Below are 15,136 nucleotides of genomic sequence, written 5' to 3'. Positions count from 1 at the left end.
TGGAGCCGCCAATAACGACAAAGGATAGAAAACGCGGGACCTTAATTAGAAAGTCGCAGAGGTATTCGGTCGACTCGTGGAACCTGGCGGACGTGCAATGCATCCTGCCGGACAAAAACCGGCAGGCGTGTGCAAAGCATCGAGAGATAATCACTGCCACGTGGCTGCCGCCACGCTGACCCGTTTTTGCGAGCATTACGTATCCCTAATCCGGACCAACGGCAGCCATAATTGTTTCGCTCCTGTTCAACCGTCCGCCACCGTGACTATAATCCGGCGAACGTACTTCGGGACGATTTTAAGGTAAACTCGAGTCAATTTAATGATATTCTTTTTACAATTAAAAGTATCAGAGTCGTTACATTTAGAATTTCTGATTTCTCATTAACGCAAACATGATTATTTAATCGGAATTAAGTTTTCGTAAGAATCAACATACTCTTTTCTGAATCTTATTCTTTTCGGGATAACAACATACATATTTACAATAATTTTATTTCGTACGATAGGCCTCATATTTTTATATAATTCTATGTTTTTTCAAAGAACTCGCTATTCCTTTGTAGTTATTAATGGTTGTATCATTAATCTGTTTCAAACTTTGCTTGTGCAAATAAAATGACAAATAAAAACAAAACTGAATCTTCTCCTAAAATTACCGTAATCGTTACGATTACTCCAAGTTTTCTATGAAGTGTTCTGTCTCGGCTATTTCCAACACAATCTGATCGCGAAACCAGTCCCCGAAGACTCTCTTTAAGAAAGTATTACACTATCATTACCGTCGCATCTATTAGAAGCCGCGGCGAATAAAAAGGACCGTCTGTCCGGTGGACCGTCTTTTTTCCTCTCCGGCAGAATAAATTCTATTATCCTCCGATTCTATTAAGAAATTTAAATAATTCTCGTCACGTAACCTTTTGCATATTCCTCAGCGGCTTTTGAAATCGGTCTCGTTTTTGTTTTGGAATAGCCAGCAGACCGGCGTGGCCGGGGCTATCGTCTGATCTCGGTCTTTAAATCTCCTTCATTTATAAGCGCCTCTTAACGATCTCTTCTCAGCAGGATCCGCCGATTTAGTGCACGCGAATGCAAATGCCTTCGGACGAATTTGTCGGCTGGATCTGACGGACCGACAAATACCGATCAGAACGACGCGGACATTTCCTTATCATAATGGCTTCTTAGAACGAGCCCTTATCATTTTTACAAACCGGTCCGATAATCTTTATTAATTGGACGCTACTCGCGGCTCATTTTACTTTGCCCTTCGTTATTATACTGAATTACAGGTGACAACCGTGCGCCATTACTTTCATCGGTCCTTTCAGTTTAGTCGTAGCCGGGCGTCGCGTCGAGGAGAAAAAGAAATTCCACTCTGTACGCTGATATACTGCGTACCTTCGAATCTCGTTCAAGGGACTTTGCAAATGAATTTCTAACCAGTGTTTTGGAGTATATAGACGTATAGCAATGAAAACTATACGTCATGTAATCAATACTTCATATTTTCCTTATTTAAATTTTCTTCTAAAGATTCCACTAGACATTAAAGAAAAACTAAAAACAGACTTTAGATATAATGAAAAATAATTACTCGTGTAATCTATCTACCACTGCTTATGTATATTATAAGAACGTTTGTATTATTATAATTAGAATCCTCGCGTATCTTCGTCGTCCTGTCAAGTAATCTACAAAAATAATTTGCATAGGTATGCGAAACCACAGCGTAAACGTTCACTCAAAGAACAAATCAAAATGAATAGAATGCGAAGTACAATATTAATAACAAGCATCAATGATCCCCTATTTAACTGAAAACAATTTTCCACTTTCCAGATCAACGTTTTGCCGTTTCTTGTTCGTACGCCTCAATAACTAATATTTTCTCGATACTCTCGCAAGTATGGCCTAGCATATAATCCCCGGCACGACGATAAACAACCGGCCGAGGAGTCCAGAAACGGAAGCGAGTGATACAAGTATATTTTCGCGTGGCAAAAAGACTATGACAAGGAAGGAAGAAAAAAAAGCATCCGCCGATGGAATAATCTAGACCCTGATCAAAGCACGGTTTCGAGGAGCCGACGATGCCGACGGCTAATTAAGCGCCGGCGGATTTCTCGATGCGGCATCGGACTCGCGAAAACATTACATGATCGGTCGTCGTATACGATTACGTCGTTTTTATCGGTAAAAAAAAGGCGCGCGCGGCCGCGTGGACGCCGTATTCGTGCCTGTTTCCATAGCACGTCCGTAACCATGCCGGTACATCAGAGGGGACTTCCGATCTTTTGAATATTCCCACTCTCGCGGTGGCGCGTACGGTCGCGCGCGCACACGCCGTGCCGGAAGGGACATCTCCTTATAAAGCTCACGGAGCTTGACGCTTTTTAACTGGCCGGCACTGTTCGACAAGCCGACCGGGACGACTGATTTTTAATTAGATTTTTGCTCCCCGCCGAGACCACCCAAAGAATGCTTTTCAACCTGACAGAAAGGCTTCTTTTTCGCTCGACGAATTAGAATCGAAGCGAACGCCTTTCTAACCGATCTATGGATTTTTTTCGTGTCTACCGATACGAGAAGCACAATGGAACTTAATGGATCTTTGTTTCTTTGGCTTTGTCTTTTTTACCGGTTCTGTAAATTATTCGCTGGAAGCGACTTCGTATCGAGACTCTTCACGCGATTGCAAATAGAGCTGATAAGTCACTCTTCGTGAAAAATCGTAAGTGCAGATCAACTATGGATCATTCTCGTTGGATCTAATTTTATTTTCTCTTTATTACGTTATCGTATACCATCGTTGATGTATAAACATTTTCCTACAGCTTCAATCAACTATACATGATTCAACAATCGCTTTTAGTTACTTTAACTCGAACTTCAAACCTTCACACTTAGCCTCAATCCTAAATCACTGAAATTTATTTAATACTGCAATATACAACTACATTTAATAAACAGTCTATACCATAGACATAAATAGACACGACAATTATTTTAACAAGAAATTAAATGCTATACTGCGGATCTTCATGCACTTCTGAAAGAATGGCAAAGATCAAAATTCCACAGATTGCACGCGACGAAGGAAACGCATAAAACATCCAAAGTACAGTAATTCTCATGATATTCCTCAAAGACAAACCATTCTTCCCTATCATTCTGTTTCTCCAATTACATTCTCGAAAATCTGACATCCCATAAGGATCCACTGTCTAGTGTTTACCATCGAGAAGCCAGCATTCCCCCGCGAACGAAAAAAAGTAGAAAGTGTCATCAGGTTTCCACAGGGCCGAAATTCGCCGAGTACCGCGGGTCAAATATTTATTTAGCCAATTTGTCAGTGGCCCGACGGGGAGCCGCGACAGGGTCCGCGAAGGATGCCCGAGCAACGACACCGCCACCTCGGGCCCTGAGGCCCGTAGGAAGAGATCCTCAGTCCAGGAACAACGTGCCCCGGGGGCCTCGGTTTCCCTCGAGCATTCAGCGAACATAACCGATTGGATCCGAAATCGAGCATACGAGGTGCTCATTGGCCGTGACAGCCGCGCACGGGGTGAACGGTGGGGGGATGGTGTAGTGGCGAGAGAGGCTAGAAGAAAGAGGCCGGTCGGCACAGTTCAAAGAGATGGTGACATGTGACCGGCATTGTGAGCCGGCGAGCCTCTCTATGCCCGTGTGGTTACGCGCTTTTCTATTGCGACTGAACGGTCGCTAGCCTCCTCTCTTTCCCTCTCTCGCTCTCTCTTATCGCTTTGACAGCCGCCTCGCCGACGTCTCCTCCTCGGGCAACCCTGAAAACCGATTCGCATCCCTTAAACTCCCTCTACGGCACCGTACGCCACCGTGTTCACGACACCGCGGCTACAAACGTGGTTACTTTTGCGGTGCCTCAAAGTATGCCGCGACGAACCGTTTCGACACGACGCGACGCGACGCTGCACAACGCTCTCCCTGCATTGGGCAGAGCTTTGTAGTCTTGGCAGCTTCGAGCCTCTACGATCGCTGGAGCTACAGTTTCGAGGGCGAGATACTCTGCGATCGAACCCCCAAAGCCTTTCAATTAAACGCATTTGATATCGACTTGGTATCGCGGTTTCGGATTTGACGATTGGAGCAGACGTGTTGGTATGGATGTTAGTGGGTTAGAAGAAACGTTTTATTGTCAATGGGTTGTGTAATTTTATTATGCTAGGGTGGAGTTAAGTTTATTGTCGATGATCGTATGCGGAAAGGAATTGAATGTAAATATTTATTTATGGTTTGAAATGTTCATTGACGACTGGGTGGAAACGAAATTAACATACTACATTACGTGATTTTCAAGATTAATGTTTATGCTAAACACTGTCCTTTATTTCAGAATTTGAATCTACATGAGGGGTGGTTCAAAAGGTTAATAAGGGAACCTATTAGAATATCGCAATTAAACCGTGATTACTGTTCTGAGCAGCTTCGAACGTGGCATTAACGTGTCGTTACTGGTACTTGAATATATCTACTATTTATTATAATAGCGAAAACTATGAATTTGGTTTTTTAACTTTCTAAACAGGAAATCTTTGAATTTTAAAGTCCAGGATATGTGTTACGGTTAAAAAAATAAGGATCTAAATGCAATGTAAGAAAAGGGCTCTATCAGAATATTCATCTATTATCGTACAAATAATATGCAGAATATAAAGAGGATCTCAAGGATCTAGAACTTCAAAAATTCTGATGTATTTAAATGTTAGCGATATAAAAGCGTGAAAAGATCTGCAACATGGCAGACGACGGAGTGTTGGTGGATCGCGCGGTATTGAAATGGGTTTGCATTTCAAATTAACACGGTTCGCGGATCAAAATGAAGCATAATGACGCACTTTATACTTCGCCATAAGCTGCTGCGCATTTCGTGCTTCAGCATAAACTGTAGTAACGCGTTTGGACATCAAAGCGAGCCGCAATACCTCACTGCGCGTTTTAAAGGAGGGGCCCGCGTTTTGTAACTATTCTGAACCTGACTTTTATTCAATTATGAAAACAAAACAACGGTTGTTTACGTGGCTGGCTTTCAGAAAACGTTTTGCGAATAACGCGATATATTTTATTTGCTAATTATGTAACAAAAAAGAGATATAAACATACGTTTATGGAACCTTACAACGGATGAGAATTAAAACAAGTAAATATAGATTATACTTACTTTTCCAGTTAATGTTTTCTCCGTAACATTACTGTCGACGATTTCATCGATTTATTCAAAGAACAATAATACAACTGTATATTTTCAAAAACATTTTTAAAAATTCAATTACCTCACCGTCATCGAATTATGGAGCCCACGAAGATTTCCACACAAAGATTGATTTATTAAAAACTAGAATCGAAAATAATTTCTTTTGCTTCCTTCAAAGTTCCGTCAGATTTAATGGGAAACCAAAAATTCATGAAAATTCATTAAACACTTTGCTCCAACAAAGTTTCAAATATCGAAGCCACCATAAACGCATCGAATCCGATGAATCACACCATACGGGTGCAAGGGTTTCCATTTTCCCGTGCCTTCACGAGTCCGTAATTCAATGAAACAGAAGCGGTGCAATTTTCCATTTACAAATCACCGTCTTCCAGGGTGGGACGGCGGCGTTTATCGTTTATGCGAGAAAATCGCAAATCGAATCGCAACCTCTCGAACCGTGGATCGGCGAAACAACAGAGCGCCGCTTCCTGCGGGTACCTAGAACGCAGCGACCAGACGCTCGGGCAAAGGATCTTCGATCGTGGCCGGCCGCGCGCGGTCCAATTCGTGGAACACAGAAGACACGTATCGCGGCGATCTAAAGACGAGGCAACGATATTACGGTGGGGCCACGAAAAGGACACGTGTTCCGGACACGTGTGTCCTCCTCTTGCAGTTATCTAGCGGCCTATCTAACCGCATTGTGTCCTGGCCCATTGTAGGTACGGGGCCGGCCTCCTATGCGATGTCGGCCACCACCAAAGCTCCCCCTATAAATTCAGATGGAGGTTAATGAAGCGGGCTGGATTCAGTTTCAGATTTTCCGAAGCAACACCGCATCCCTGATGAAAATCTGGATCGCTTTACGCGACTATAGGATTCCTCCATTTATAGACCACCCTTAAACCCTAGCCCTAAACAGAAATTATTAAACAGTGAATTCTTCATTGGGTTACCCTGGAATTTTTATGATAATCATTACTACGATAGTTAATAAATATTTTTGTATCGAATGTACTGGTACAGTAAACGCATTCGTATTAAGGAAGTTTGAAATTTGAAATGATTATTTGTTCCGTTTAAATGTTCACTTGACTATTTTTACTTGAATATTTCAAGAAATCGTGACATCTGCGTTATTCGATGTTTTTAATGTTCCCGCAAGAGAGGAGAGCGTATTAAAGAAAAACCAATCCGACGATGAAGAAGTATTATTAGTTGAAGGGGAACGAAGGAGAAAAAGAATTGGCTACATTATTTAGGAACGGATACAATGCAAATACTCCGTGACGGCAGAATTTGATCTCGCGTGGCTGAGCTAATTAGTTGCATACTTCATTAATTGATAAACATTGGTTCCCCTGCTTTCGTTATTCCATCAGGCCAATGGTCTCGATTCAATTTAAAGAAGGAATTAATTAAATGTAATCGCTGCTTCCGATATTTGCGACCCGAGTCGCCTGAAGTTTGAAATTTCTCGGAGCACGGGCGTTCGAACGTTCCCTGCCGTGGTCCCCTTAAAGTTTTACTAATAATAATCTCACCGGGGCTCGGGCAGTCGTCCGCGATCGGGGAATTACAAGTTCCCAGACTTCCAGGATTATCGTGTTACTTATCCGTAGTGGCTCCGCGAAACCGCCGCAACCGTTGCAAATTGCAAGTTATACGGTGTACTACTGGTCGTCGGCACTCTGTAACCGGTGATTGAAAATGGAATCGTAAGCGGCCCTTTCGATGTAAAATCGGAGGCGGGCAACCAAGAAAACTCGGAGGAAGCGCTGTCGAATGAAACGCCCGACGGATATCACTTTCCGGTGAATTCAATTCCCCCTGCGGATCCACTTCGAACAATATTCCTTAAAGTCACGGAATCTGTGAATCAGATTAAGCGAACTTCATTCTTCGCGCGATTCAGCGAAATTCAGATTTTCGAAGATTTGTTAGGCCTTGATGTAACGGATGAAAGGATAATTCCCGTAGAAACTCCTGTAAAAATTTAATCCCTATTTTGTTGAGGCAATTTTGCTAAATTATGAATATATTAACGGTACTTTTATTATGCGAAAGTTGGGACTGATGGAGGACAAGCTTGAACACAACAAATGGTGAAATTCAATGAAGACAATGAAAACTCGATACAGAAATTATTTTACAAAGTACAAAGTATGAAAATCATAGAACAATTCGAAGAATCATCCCTTCATCCTGGAATATTATAGAATTTCTCATCGATCCAAGCTTTTTCTCGACGTCCCGTTGATGAACGCAGGGGGTAGGACAAAGGGGTAGAAAACATACAATCTGGTTTACACGATCGGCCCGCAACTTGTAGCCATCAGTGTGCATTACATTAATTTATCGAGTGCTCGCCAACCACGGGGGGAGCACTGGCGTGGAGTACATCGTAATAACAATAAAGTAAAGGCTTATGGGGCCCTGGTCGGGATCGTTTTCGCGAAAAGGCACCGAAACGGCATTATCGATATTTATTTAACCGCTACCCCTGTAATATTCAGAACGATTGCCGAGCGTTTAAGCCCCGTCCGACGCCATTGTCGGTCTCCGCCCATCCGACGGGCCGAAATGCCCGCGCGCGCTCGCGCACGCGAATGTAACAGTACGGACGAATAATAATTAGAGGACTCATCGGCGCCGGTGGTCGTGCTTTAACCATAATTCGTGCGGCCCCCGATCGCGCAGCACTCTTAAAAATGCTTTATTTGGGATCCGCGCGGCGACGAGGAACTGACCGATTGAAAAAGAGAAGAGAAAAAAAAACGGAGAAAAAAAAAGGATCTGAAAAACGCGCACGTATATATCCAGGCTCGTAGATCGCCGCCGTAATTCGGAATCCGCGCGTCAAAACGCTGGAAGAACACACCGATAAATAATGACTTTGGCCGGGCGCATCATGGCACACTGCGGTATCATTAACGCAGAAAAAGGGTGCCACAGTGTTAATTAAATTCGACGCCGGAAACATCACGCTGCCGTTACGATTATGGTAATGCGAGTGTCGTCGGGAGCGCGGCCTGTCAGCCGAACAATCATTTTCAATAAATCATGTTGCGTGGACGGACGCCGCGCGATATTTCATGCTAATTTCGTAAATTGCCAGCTTCGACAGCTTTTTCGAACCGAGAACAGGATCGGTTTATCCCCGGAAACCGGAGAGCGAGCCACCCTGGCCAAGTGTTTACATAATGACGGTTCCACCGTGATTCTTAAAACCCCCCACCCCCTGTTCCACTACCTTGACAGCTACCAGTCGGATTTCCTACGCGTTTCCGCACGATTTTCCTTCCTCCTGTTGACTTTCATTTCAATTTCGATGAGTTCTCTTGTTTAAATTTCTTCTTTTCCTTCTTTATCATTCTTTTGTGCCTTATATTGCGATATGTACTCTCCGCGAGAAATGGAATGCAGACCTTTACCAGCATTCTCTTTTGTTATGAATTCACATCTTGCTTCCAAGTACATTCATATTTTCTCCGGAGAAAATGAATAAATTCAATCGCTACCTTCAATTTCCTTAGAACTTTCCATTTTGCTAATTTCTTTGTTTACAGGAATTTGTGAATAAATGTTATAAAACCCATTAATAAATAGACATATACATCTAATTAAAAGTTACTCCCTTAACAAGTATATTAATTCAACTTTTATTTATACTTGGAAATTGCATCCCTTTACGAGCCACTCAATTTGTCGTCGGTTTTCCACCCTTAACAATACAACTACTAGATAGGTCAAAATAACTCATTCCTAAATTCTTCTTTTGCAATTATTAACAAAATAATAGATCCTTTTCTAAGAAATTCCTAAGAAATTGTTTTAGTAATACGCAAACTAAGTAATGAGTGATCGAAGTCTCGATATATACACTCTTGAGGTTTCTATAGACAAATTTTACTCAACTTGACTGCACGGTAGTTCTAATGTTAAGTTCATGGAATTTAAACCACCGCACTCCACTGTATATTATTAAAAGTAATTCTCTACATTAGTGTTACTCTATCTACAACCCTAGGTCAACTCTGAATTCCTGTCATCTCTTTTAATCATTTGCGCTCTTCCTCATTCGACGATTCAGTACTTCCCCCGTCAGTTGTCACACTTCACCCTTCTCTCTACTTAATTCTTACTTCCGACTAGTCTAAACCCTTCCCGGTCCCTCCGTTTCCCTCTATCCAGGCGATGCGTCTCGGTTTATCCTTCGTCCTTCGTTCACCATCCGCGACACACGCATCCACCGTTCCTGTTGGCCGGCCGCGTGGTGAACATCAAACGTGCCGACAGCCACGACGCGCACCTGCCTCCGTCACGCGTCCAGGTAAACGGCTCGTTCCGTCCTCCTCTCGCCCCTTTACGGGCATTCTCATTACTCCCACTCCGCGGCGCCAGGGCCGTACAGCCCATCATACGCCGCCCTAGATAAGTACTTGTTTAATCTCAGGACTACGACAAGTCTAAAATGGTAAAGTTGCGAAAGTCGTGCTTCGAAGTCTTGTATTTATATTGGTAAAATAAGTGTCTTTCAAATCGGTTTGAATATTGTTTATATTTTATTTTTGCTTCGTTTTATGGTAAACACCATATCCTGCTTGGGCTGATCAATGATAACTTTTGTATATATTAACGGGTCTAGAATGAAGGAAATAGTTAAAAGATAGAGTTACCAAATGCAATACGTATTGTAATCGGCATACAATCTTCATGTCTACAACTTTCCTGTAGTCCCCTATTGTAATCGCAGTTAATCACGATTCTATGTTGCCTTCGCGTAATTTCCCTGTTTCAACATATTGAGCAAGCTTATATCAAGTTTCAATGAGTGCGCAACGAAATGTACAATTTCAAGCGCCCATTTAACGTTACTTATCCAACAAATCCATTCAATGCAACGAAGTATAACTGAACATCGACCTACATTTAAAAGGAAATGTTGACACAAAAACACAATCCGCGGCATCTCGAAAAAGCATCGGAAGTATCTCGAATCGCTTTTAAATCCCCGTCCCCTCGTCCCGAATTCGCAACCAGTTACACGAAGCGACTCCGTCGAAATTTCCATACACGGCCAAGCGAAGTCGAAGTGTGCCGCGAAGTGACTTCGCGTCGCGAAACCAGGGCAAGTTTTCAGCGGGCGGCCGGGATCGAGAGATGTTTGCCTGACGCGACCGGGCGCTCGAGTGCGTACGGTGCGTTGACTTCGCGGTACGCAGTAGGACACGTAACACGGTGATTTGACACTAACAGGGGAGCGGTATACGGGAATGGCGTCGTGACCAGGTGTAATCGTGAAAAGAGGGTGGTGGGGGGAGACAGCGGCAGCAGCAGCAGCCGCTGCAGGAGGGGGAGCATCTTAGAGGGCAGTCGGCGCCTTTCATCCCTTCCTCCAGCGTCGTCGTCCTCTCTCGTTTATCTCTTTTTTTTCTCGCTTATCCTCCCGCTCTCCGTCGCGGATCGGTAACGCCGCTTGGTTGACGCTGCCACCGAATCCCCGAGTTTCGAGGAAACCGATATCTCGGCGCGCCGGTCACCGTGTCCGGCGGGCGTGATTTCGGGGAAAGGTGAAATTCGTCGTGGAAAAGCCGACGCAGGGACAACGAGAAAACGACGAGCCTTCTTCGGCACCGCGCGCAGCTCTTTACAAACAGCCCGAGGGGCGCAGCCCGTTATTATCATTAATTCTCGCCGTTGCGGCACGCGGACCGTTCCGCCCGGTGAAAATTAATGATAATAAAGCTTTTACAATCCCCCATTGTAAATGTTGCCCCGCGAGAAGTTTAGCGGAAGACGGGGCATGATAGCGGTCGTATAAACGTCCTAGGTGGTCCCGACGATCGTTGACGGCTGAACGGAAGCCGTCGGCCCCGTCGAACTGGAATAATAAAGGACGGCTGTTAACGATTTCTTGTTGTCTGCGGACGTGTATCGGCGTCGTACTAATTAAGAGGCCATGAGCGGCTCGTTATAGTTTCTATCCGACGATAACCGGCGACGGTACGCTTCACACCGTCCGCCCGGTTGTAAACCATGCCCGGACGATCGTGGACCGATCTAGGGATCTGATCGCGTCCCCCGGGATTCTTGTAACGGAATGCTTGGTGAAGTTAGGTGTTCGGCGGTCCGGAACGAGCATGAACAGATGGAAATTTTGAAGGTGTGCGAATTTTGTTTATGGCCGCTTTGTAGAAACTTTTTACAGGGGGAACAACATTTTTATTTTGTGGATCACTGAATTTAGGAAGTTCGTTTTAGTACCTGTGTAATGGTTACAATAAAGTGATTAGTTTTTTGTGTTTTATTCGCTGCTTTTGTACATCTTTTTTTTAATGTCACTTTAATGTTATCCATACTACTTTCTATTTTAAATATAAGTTCGAGAATAACGTTAAAGAGTATATATGCTCCCATCGCCGTATTTCCCACAACTTTCGTCCCAAACCGAATACCGATCAACTTCCATGTTTACTTCAACATATTTCACGTTCCTCTAAAAACATCACAAAACCGATCGAGACTTCCTCCCTCCCGTGAAATTTCAGACATAAAAACTTCGGCAACCGTGAATATCGATTGTCCGCACGGGGGGACGCTTTTTTGACGGAAGTGTCGCCGTAAAAATCGATTTCGAGTCTGAACACGAAAATGTGTTGCTCACATGTGACGAACGAGGCGAGCCACGCGTCACATCGGTATTTACGCCGGCAACTGTTCCCTCGCGTAAAAAATATATATACATAAAAAAAAGGCATAATCGAGCGGCAGCGAACGTAACAGAGAAAGCGTTCACGGGATGAAAAGGATCACGATTGTTGGCGCGAGAGAGAAAAATCTCAAGACCCGCGCTTGTTTCAAAGTTCTTTCTTCGCGCGGTATCAGATTTTAATCGCGGTTTCGTTTTTCTCTTCGATTATCATTTCAAAGTCCGCCAAAGACGGCGCGGCGCGGCGAGCTGAGAGATCGTTTCGATTCCCGATCGGCCTCAATTGGTAACGACCGGTTCAGCGATGACTCACGGAATAAGATTCCTGATACGGTGGCACCGATCTTTTTCTTATCGTTAATTCGGCACGATAACATCCCAGCGACACGTTCTTCGTTAATAACGTCATTTCGGTCGCCCGGCTGGCCGGCGGGTTCCCAAAGAATCGGCGCATTTAAACCGGCGCCGCTTAAAGGTCGCCGTCGAAGTAAAAAATCGATTCGACTCTCTCCTTGTCTCTCTTTCTCTTGTCGGTTCGGAATGGGAATTTGCTTACCGGATTATTTATTGGTTTGTCGCGGTTATCCTTTTTTCCCGCGTTTAATAATATCTGTATGAAATATTTAGAATTTATTAGTATTGCTACAGTATTAGCGGAATTTCGTAATTTAATGTTTTTGTAACCGAGGTATGTTTCAAATAACGAGGATAATCGAATCGTTATTGCGGAATTCCTTAGGCCGAACATTATGTCATCATTTAAATGTGCACCGTGAAAAGTGCATTTGGACCCCGTTCAAATTAAGAACGTTGGATTCTTTCCAAATTGAAGACGAAAGCGGTCTTTTAATTTAATTTTTACGCACCATGAAATTTAAGAAGAGCATTATATCTTATTAGGAAAAAGTTGGCTGATGCCACGACCTTATATTTCTGCACGAGCCGTCGACGTCGCTTTAGATCGTAACTGACACGTAGTTTGCATGTTTTATGCCGCTAATTGAGCACGTACCGTGCGAAATTCATTTTTCGGAAGCACAACACGCTAGCATCGCAATACATTGCGTTTCGTTAACAATCCGCGTTACTCGATGTTTATTTTGGAGAATACCAAAATACGAGATGTTCTTATTTACAAAATGAAATTATTTAATCATCATTATTATGAAATCCTTTCGTGCAAATCCTGTTCATAATTCATCATTTGTATCATGTACAATTTATCGGATTATCGTGTAAATTTTGTACATTTTTATATCTGTACCAAGGAAGAATTTGACACTTCAGAGTAAATGAATGTCGTTACGAATTCAACTTATGTTTCCTGTAAAATGATTGCTTCGGTAAAAGTAACATTCGCGTGACAGTCGACTTGTTAAGGGTTGAAGGAGTAAAAGTGACATCCACGAAGGATCGAGGATGCGTATACGGACACGAGTTCCTCGAATCGACGCGAGTACGTCGAGTAGAACAAGCGGATATCAAAGAGAGTATCCGTGCAGCCTTGCCGGCAGTCAGGCGGCTTCTAGCTGCTAATGATCGCGGTGTACCGTAACGTGCTACACGATTTCAACGATAAACTACAGCGCACCCGGCAGCACCCGCGGCACCGCAAACCCGTTTTTCGAGCAATAGACTTTTTTCTACCTGGTACACCTTCTCTGTCGTTCTCTCGTTCCTTCGTCGCGCAGCCGCAACACCCTTCCGACGTCAGTTTCCCTGTTTGACAATGCAACTGCACAACGACAAATGTACAACACTGAACAAATTTACTTCCCCTAATTAGGGTAATCCAGTTTCTTTAGAATAATATGTTATCGACTTTGCAGACTTACTGGGGACGTCGACCAATGAAAATGAATTTTAGCCCTTGGACTACTGACCTCTTTGTAAATATACTTGAAGTTATCTTATTTATTATATACCGACATTTATGAAAAGTGAATATTTAACTAGTGCATATTGTTATCTTTGAAATTCAAGATTCATACTTCGATTATATGGTTGTTTCTGTATGACTTCGAGACTAGTTATGTTTTTGTTTATTCTATCAACAACGGAAAGAGGTTAAAATCATTGTCTCCGAATTGATGTATATACTCGGTTTCAAAATGTAATAAAATTAAAATTCTTCATACCTCTTCATCTTTGTGGGAAAAGCCTCCTTCGAGATTTCATTGTCAAAACAACCCTCCAACCTGAACCACCGTCGCCCCACCCTCGCATCTCTCCACCTATTTCTCTCTGACTCGGTAGCTTGCCCCCGCTCCGCTCCCGAAATTTTGTCAGGTTACTTCGCGCAGTTTAACCTGGCCCGATTGTCAGTCAGTGCCAAGCTCTGACGCCGCAAGGAATCTCGATCCACTCGGAATGTCGTTCAGCACCCAAGAGTCACGTGGAAGACGCGTAACACGGGGATCAGTAATTTCGTCGCTCAGACCCGAGTAGCAGGTAGCAGTTCTCCGCAACTAGCAGACTGTAATAATCTCATTCGCCCCGGTGAAACACATAAAGAATCATCTCACCGAATCTCGAAAAACTTCTTTAATTGTAAGTTCTATCCGAGTAGCACTCAACACAAAATCAATACCGAAAACACGGACGGTATCGATTAATCTAAGAACTAACCACCAAACGGAAGAAAGTATTCGTTATCCCCAAGGTAACCAATCAAGTGTCGCATCACCTTTCGAGAGGGGTCACCGAAAGAAATCCCAGCGGGAAAGGAAAAATGCTGAAACCGCAGTTCTGAGAAACACTCCGCGTTTGTCCCGCTCGGGGCTGTCGATCAATCCGCGCGGAGACGGACCGGCCGAGAGAAAGCGGCGGGAAGTGGAAAGGGTAGGGAAAAGGAGAAGGTGGATCGGAAAGAGCGTTCTCCCGCCCCGCTGGCGGGGGTCTCCGTCAATTAATCTTCCCCGGGGGCACCGCTCTTCCGGGTACGAAAAAGAGCGGCGGCGGAGGCGGCCGTCAAAGAAAACACCCACAACAAACAAGCGGCAAAAGAGCAAGAAGAGGGCCCTGCCGGGGCAACAAAGAGGCCCGGCAAAGGGGGTGGGGTGGAAGAAGAGGAGGAGGTGGAGGAGGGAGACGGCCTGGCGGTGGGAAAGAGAGGCAAGGAGAAAGGGAAAGGGTGAAGCGCGAAGAAGAGGAGGTGTCGGTCGCTGTTCCTCGGCCGTGGCCGGCAC

Source organism: Nomia melanderi, chromosome 2, assembly GCF_051020985.1.
Source record: "Nomia melanderi isolate GNS246 chromosome 2, iyNomMela1, whole genome shotgun sequence".
In the NCBI taxonomy this organism is placed as follows: domain Eukaryota; kingdom Metazoa; phylum Arthropoda; class Insecta; order Hymenoptera; family Halictidae; genus Nomia; species Nomia melanderi.
This window is presented reverse-complemented; position numbering follows the sequence as displayed.